Source organism: Myxocyprinus asiaticus, chromosome 20, assembly GCF_019703515.2.
Source record: "Myxocyprinus asiaticus isolate MX2 ecotype Aquarium Trade chromosome 20, UBuf_Myxa_2, whole genome shotgun sequence".
Classification (NCBI taxonomy): Eukaryota; Metazoa; Chordata; class Actinopteri; order Cypriniformes; family Catostomidae; genus Myxocyprinus; species Myxocyprinus asiaticus.
The window spans coordinates 6,960,417-6,968,694 of record NC_059363.1 but is presented as its reverse complement, the minus strand read 5'-3'; positions in this window follow the sequence as shown (position 1 = coordinate 6,968,694).

The window sequence follows — 8,278 nt, the reverse complement described above, 5'->3', positions numbered from 1 at the left end:
TCTACGACCCTGTAGACAGGCATAAAACAAACTCCACAACCTTGGTTAAGACTCCGAAGTTGATTGTCTTGCTCTCCAGCTCATGAAAAACGTCTGTCCATCTCTCAGCCGTCTTGTTCATGATCCACTCAGTGATACGACGAGTGGCAATGTTTTTCCCGCTCCGTATGGGACCCGAACCATGCAGCGTCTCTGGCGTGGGTGCGCTAACAAGGAGACTAAAGGCTACAACCTCTATCGTCAGTCACTAGTGCACCTCTTGAGGTCAGGAGTGAGGTTTATACACATTGCACAGCTATCTATCAGCTGGCCACCGTTACACTCACCCCCTAAACCTCACTCCCATCCGGGTCACGGCACCATTGTGCCACTCCTGTTGTACCCGCTCCGTACGGGACTCGAGCTGGCATCTCTGGCATGGGAGGTAGGTGCGCTAACAAGGAGGCTGAAGGCTACAGCCGCTAGCGTCAGTCGCTAGTGCACCTCTTGAGGTCAGGAGAGTGAGGTTTATACACATTGCACAGCTATCTATCAGCTGGCCACCGTTACACAAGCCCACTCATCAAAGAGTGTGGTTTCATCAATCAAACTGAGAGCTGGGATTCTGGAGTAGAAGTGTTTGAGGCTGCTCTGAATGTCTTTCCACTCTAGGATGCCTCAGTAGGGCCCACTCAAGTTTTTCTGTGTTCTCCAATGAGCGGCTCCAATTTTGGAGGTAATCCACCGATGCTGTATAAAAGTTTCTCACTGCACAAAATAAATCATCCACTTGCATGTCACCAGCTTCAACAAGGGCATCCATCTGCTTTTTAATGTCAGAAGGTATGAATGATTCCTCCAGCATGGCCTGCAAGACTTTTCTCAGGTCATGAATGTGCAAAGTCACTTCTGTGGCTGTTATGTTGTCTTGTTCTACTATCTCCAGCGCATGGTTAAAAGTGACTGTTTGCTTGAGTGCGAAGCCAATCCAAAGTTTAGTGCAAGGATTGCTGAAAATGTCTCTTAGAAACTTTGGGCATTTTTCTTGAGAAACAATATATGCATGCAGACCATTGAAAATATGTTGCATTCTTTCAAGAGTTGGACCAAGAGTGAGGAAACGTGTGTTGCCGTACTGCAGTAATTTCTGATAGTCCAGTTGCACAAAATCACAAAAGTCTTTGAGCTCTTTCACGCAAACTGTGTAGATATGGAAGTATTTGTACACCTTCACAGCAAAACTATCTAAATCTATCGGAAGACAATCCACTGCTGTTTGCAATTTGTTATGAATGACCTGTGCATTACAGCCAATCCCCCAAATTTTCCTTCCTAGCTTTGACTGCAACTTTCTCCAGATATTGCCTTTACCAGCTCTCCTAACACCACCAAAGTTTGTGTTAGTGTTGTCGGAACAGAGGGCAATTCGTTTTTGATCAAGGCCATGTTTTTCAATAATGTTGGAAATGTAGTCAGATTGCAAATCCGACATCTCACCTGGCAGAGACGAAAACTCAATTATCTTGACTTTTATACCATCTAGTGGATTAAAGTAATGCACAAGCACAGGGAACAATTTTATGTCTTTGTGATTGGATGCATCCACAGTCAATGTGACAAACAAGCACTTGTCCAAATCACTCTGAACTTTTTCCTCTGACAAAGGAATGAGTACGTTGCATATGACAGCTTCAGATTTGGTGCGGGCAGAAGAAAATTTTGGATCATACAATTTCTTGATGAATTTCGCAGTGCAGCTGACCAAAAACTATGGCCGTGCACAACAGAATGATAAGCAAAAGTCTTTCACTTGTGTGCACCTTGGCAGAGTCTGAACTTTGCTTCACCCAAAAATTGCTAACACTTGGTGTGGCACACTTAAATTAAATAAACCACATGCTTTTTTGTATGAACATGCTGCGCGATGTCGGTGTGGCCTCCATGGGTGATGGAAATGTGAGCTCCACAAATCTCACACCTCACTTTACTAGGCTCTGTCTGTGACTCCTGTTTTTTAGAAATGTAAACTCTTTTGGAAGATACTCATTAAATGTACATGCACGCTTCCTTGATATTTTTCCAGCCGCAATTTCATCTATGTGCTCTTTCAAACTGACTCTTCAATCAGTTCACTAACTGGATGTCTATTGATAGGGGATTGTGATTGGATAGTTTTATCCAATCATGTAATTCAAATAACATGGTGTGATTTTATTGGTTTTACAAGCCGTATCCTTGGCTACCTTTGATTGGAATACTCACGTGACTGAGAAAGCCGCATAGGCGATAGAGAAATTTTAGGAGAGGGGAAATACGGGACAAAACATGACTTTTTCAGAATAAGTCGGGACACTAGAAAAAGTGCTTAAATAGGGGACTGTCCCGGGAAAAACAGGACATCTGGCCACCCTAATTATACACCAATCAGCCACAACATTAAAACCACCTGCCTAATATTGTGTAGGTCCCCCTCGTGCCGCCAAAACAGCGCCAACCTATTCTTCTCACCACAATTGTACAGAGTTATCTGAGTTACCGTAGACTTTTGTCAGTTCGAACCAGTCTGGCCCTTCTCTGTTGACCTCTCTCATCAACAAGGCATTTCCATCCACAGAACTTATTTATCTTTCTGGGCCCTGGTAGAAAGTGAGCGTAATGGAAGGCTCAAGTTTCAGCCTGTCACTCTGTCACTCACTGTGGATTCTTTTGGACTCTGTCCAGAGTACCCACGTGAGGATGAGGGCCAGAGGAATCGAAATTACCGGCAAGGACTGTGTGAAAGTGGTCCGAGTCAGGCTCTTCAACCAGGTAGCAAAAAAATGGAAAATGTTTAAACTGTCTTTTTCTTGGTTGTGTAGAGGGAGCGGGATGAAGGCAGTCGCTGGGTTATCTCAATGACCTCCAACAACCAGGATTCTCGTAACCAGCAGAACACCCATACCTTACTTTTGACTATGCCTACTGGTCCCATAGTGGCTTCACTAGGAACAAAGATTGTCTGTTTGTGCCTGAGGAGACAGGTGGACAGTACACAGACCAGGTAAAACAAATCAGCTTAGACAGAGGCTATCTCACATTCTTGCAAATTAAGGATGCATCTACAGTATGTATTTGTTTACAGAGTTAACAAAGTCACTGGTGAGAATAATGAATGCTTTGGGAAGGTTTGAATATCAGATGTTGCCATTATTTCTTCAGATATTTCACCTGTTATACCATGACAAACATAAGCATAACATGTTGCCAACGATAAGCTATATTTATTGTGTCGGTATCATGTGGTATCGTGGACTCTGATACCAATGGACAGCTTAACTAACAAAGTTTCTGTTTGATTCAATGCATTTGTCACCTGTGGTTTTTCAAGATTTTGGACGGGGCATCCTGGACAATGCACTGCAATGCTACAATGCCACACTGCTGGCATATGGCCAGACGGGCTCTGGGAAGAATTACTCCATGGTTGGTTATGGTCCGAATAAAGGCCTGATACCCTCCCTTTGCGAGAAACTATTTCAGTTTATCAGGAGCACACAAGACAGCAGGCAATGTCAGGTTTATCAGTCATAGATACAACATCTCACTGTCTGAAACATAGAAAGTAAAGGCACAAATATTCACTTCAGTATATATTCTTATGCATCAATATATGCTCACACCACAAATAAAAAGTTATTCATCTAAAGCATACTTTTTTTTAACCATACTTAGGTATTTTTCAGCATGTTGGAAATTTACAATGAACAGGTAAGCCTAAAATATCTCTATTTGACTGATGCAAAGCTGATGCAAATAAATTCTACAAGATCGAACATAGACCACAGATTAATCATATACCTTGGCCTCTGTGTGGACAGTGCTTTGAACAAAGCAACATTGAATATTAACAATGGATGAGCAGATCATTTTAGTGTTACAACTTTATTCTCCCAGAGTTTAAAGTGCAGCATAAAAAAAGGTCACAAGTAGTATTTGCGGGTTTCACACTCACTTTACATCCACCCATGCCTTCTTCGCCTGTGGAATTTCACTGTGCAAAGATAAAATGTGACCCCGCCATCAGACAAAATTTGCACAGATTCCATTGATAATACTGTATTTTGTCCGCAGAATTTTGCAGTGCAAGGGTGAATGTGACCAAACCTTAAAGGGGTCATGACATGCCTTTTTTATTATTTTAATGTTCCTTGAGGTTCACTTATAATATTAGTAAAGTTCTTTGCACATAAAACAATCATATATTTGTAAAACATTATAATTTTCCACCCTAATTCTGACCCTCTGCCAGAAACGCTTTGTTTTGGTGCTGCTTTTCCTTTAAGATTTGACAGTAAATGCCCACTGTTATTATTGGCTCTCTGCTCTTTACTGACCTGCTCCCTCCATGCCATCTCACTGCTCACCTCTACTGGGTGGGGCTATGAAAGTAATAAGGTAAAGGAGGCATTGATGTGTTGTTGTGGAAGCGGTCAGATGCAAATGTCTACCACAGTGTGACATCACAATGTGGAGGAAGTAGAAAATGAGTTGTTTTGGCAGCTTGGTTTCAACAAATACTCTTCTTGCAGTGAGGAGGAAGTTTTGAGTTCTGAAACTTTAGCAGTATGTTTTTATAGTACAATGACCTCTTATATGTAAAATATCAAAAAAATTTGATTTCTCATGCCATGACCAATTTATGTTGTAGGTTTGTACCTTACAAGGTGTGGCCCATGATCTCTTGAGCAATGCACTTAGTTAATGAAAACTGAAATGATAACTTACTAATTTTTTACTATACTAAGAAGTTTATGTAGTAAGGTTTAAGACTTTAGTGGCACTCCATAGTGTGCTCATGTTATAGACCTGCTATCAAAGGCCAGTCAATCTGCAGGTGGTCTTCGGGTGCAAGAGGATCAGCAGCGGGGTTTCTACGTGGAGGGATTGAGGAGGGTGCCATGTGACAGTGCAGTGCAGGTGGAGCTGCTGATGGAACAGGGAACACGCACACGCACCACTCTAGCCACACACATGAACGGCAACAGCAGTCGGTCACATATGCTCATCATCGTCCAGCTCAAACAGTTACATTTTCCTACAATCATTAGAGGAGAACAGATTTTACACAGAAGGAAAATTGATAGCTTGGTTCATAATAATTATCAAAATGTATAATAGTTCTTCTATAGTATCCATAGTTTTAACAGTGGTATTTGTAATAAGACCTCGGTGACCACATGTATAGCCATGACTCCTCACTACCATGTTTAGTGACTTTGGTTTCTTCAGTATATAAAAAACTATGGCATTTTTGTAATGAAAAATAGTAAAACCATAGTTAATGCAGTTAGTGTTACTAAAGTAAATCCATGGTAAATGTGTGTAAGGTTTGTAATGTGTAGATTGAAAAGCCTTCTAATTTATGTCATGGCATAGTGTTTTCTCCTGTTTTCTTTGTCAGTGCTGTTTAGAATGTTGAGGCTGTTTAATATGATTTTAAACTAATTTAATCACAGAGACATTTGGATATTTGCAACAGAACATTCTGTGCAGCATTTAACGAGTAAAGCGCTAACTGATTGGTCAGTGACACGTTCTGTTCACCTGCCATCCTACGTTTCTGAAACTGACTCACAGGCCACATGAAATGAGGTGGTGGGCTGGATTCAGCCTGTGGGCCTTGAGTTTGATACCTGTGAGACTATAACCTCTATGTAATCATTGTTATTATATCACCAGGCTTATTATATTATATTAATTACATTATTATTATATTACTCTATATCACCAGGCTTACCATTATTTTGCCAATCAAGACATGAAACAACATTCACATCAAACAGCCAGAGGAGATTTTGGTGTTGGATTAGATTTAGGCTTAGGTTTTTGGGCTAGGGTCTTCAACAACTTTTAATGCTTTTCCACCATTGGGCTGAACAGTTCTGAGTTCAGTGAGGAACAGTTCCAGTAGCATTTCCACTTGAGCATGGTTTTATACGGTATGATTAAACACCTTTCCCGGCCTGGATTTCTCAGCACGATTAGCTAACCATACTCAACCGTGCTGGTGGAATGGCTTTAGTGATGCGGCAACTTATGATTGGTCACTTGCTCAGTCAGTCCATTATAATCCTGATTTCGCAGCACCACAGTGGAAAAATAATCTGTGACCATGTCAGTGAGTCCAGATCGTGGATTTCCAAAATGTACAATGACAGGGGATTCTTACGTATGAGTAAAGCGCTGCCTGATTTATAAGGGTTTGGACTGTTATCGATTCTCTGATCAGACATGACAGAGACCCATTCTGGGATCCTCTAGAACCCTTGCACCTTGGCAGCACTCACCTGAGGCTGCAGTCCCTGGCGTTCCACATCCCTTTGGAGGAGCAGATAAAGGTGGTGGGTCTAGAAGGAACAGAGGAGGCCATACTGCAGGCACAGCTAGTGCCATGCAGCCCCATGGGATTGGGGGTACCATTTATGCATATTAAACTAAATCTATGATTATGTAGATCTGCATTAAAAATTAGACTGGTGACAAAGACATTGCTGAAAATTGTTGACTCTTTCAACCTTCTTTTTAATGCTTGTTATTTTAATAAATTAAAGTTATTCAAAGGTAGTGTTTTGGTAAGCATCATAGACACCCTGGTTCCTTTGTTTAAACTGATTATACATGTTTAGTGCCGTATAATAATGTATAATGTATATATATAATAATACATTATGTTGCAAAGAGTTCCTCAACATTTCTTATCTGCTAGTACAAAGATAGTTGAGACAAAGACAGACATTCTATAACGTTTTTTTCTCCTACCATCATGGTTTTGTCCTCTTGCAGATCCCTGGAAGATGACATCTTGATTGACCCATCAGAACTACTTGGGAAATGTCTGGACTTTCAGCTTGTTCTGGATCAGTGCTGTGGCCTATGCTGGGTTAAAGAGGCCCGTAACAGAGGGGATCAGTTTTAGGGCCTCTGCTTTTCTCCTTGTATATGCTTCCCCTGGGAGATATTATCAGGAATCCTGGAATAAGTTTCCACTGTTACGCCGATGATACCCAACTTTATATTTCTTCAAAACCCCAAATTAGCAGAGTGCATCTCAAATGTGCGGTTCATGCAAGACGACCAAAGACTTTGAATGACCTGGAGGCATTTTGCCAAGACGAATGGGCAGCTATTCCACCTGCAAGAATTTGGGGCCTCATAGACAACTATTACAAAAGACTGCACACTGTCATTGATGCTAAAGGCGGCAATACACAGTATTAAGAACTAAGGGTATGCAGACTTTTGAACAGGGGTCATTTCATTCTTTGTTGCCATGTTTTGTTTTATGATTGTACCTTTCTGTTATAACCTACAGTTGAATATGAATCCCATAAGAAATAAAAGAAATGTGTTTTGCCTGCTCACTCATGTTTTCTTTAAAAATGGTACATATATTACCAATTCTCCAAGGGTATGCAAACTTTTGAGCACAACTGTATTATATATAGCCCCTTTATCAGGGCCAGAAATGAACCAATGCTCTGGTCAAAAATGCCACTAAAAAGTGACTAAAATGCACCAGAAATTTTAGGCATTAACGGTTTTCTTTTATGTGTTACATTATGTAATGTGTTGAAACAGTGATTAGATTAGAATGCATTCTGTATTCTCTCTTACAACATTTATTACCATTACAATGTGAATTTAAGACATTTGGCTCTAATTTAAGACCATTTTAAGGACTTAATTACAAAAACAACAAATTAAGACCCTTTAAGACCTGCAGAATCTGTGAATAACAAGCATGAAACATGCAAAACACACAAAAGTGCATACAGAACACACCAGCATTTCTCTACATATGTGTACCTTATTATCTCTCACCTTACATGCAACACACATTGTGCGACTCTCCCACATTTCTGCTGCAGGTGTAGAGAATAGCCGTGGTTGACAGGAAAGAAGGGGGAGCCTGACACACAGCTGCGATGCTGAGTTTGCCAAAGCCTTAAAGGTGTTCTACCACAGCATGACCTCTGTCAGGGTGCAACTACAGCGACTGCGCAGACACTATCCCAGTGTAAGTGCACAGTCCCCACTTGGCTAGGTTCTATTGAACCTCATAGGCCAGAAATAAAATGTCAATCAGCCTTTTCTTTCAGGTGTTCAGCATAATCATCTTAATAAGCAAAATAATTGTGTATACCAGCAAAGACCATTAGGGACAAATGCTTTGCCGAGGTATATTGGTTTGATTGCAGAATAAATGTCAGGGTTGAGAGAAACAGTCTTTGTGCAATTCTATTTCTGTAGGAGGAAGCAG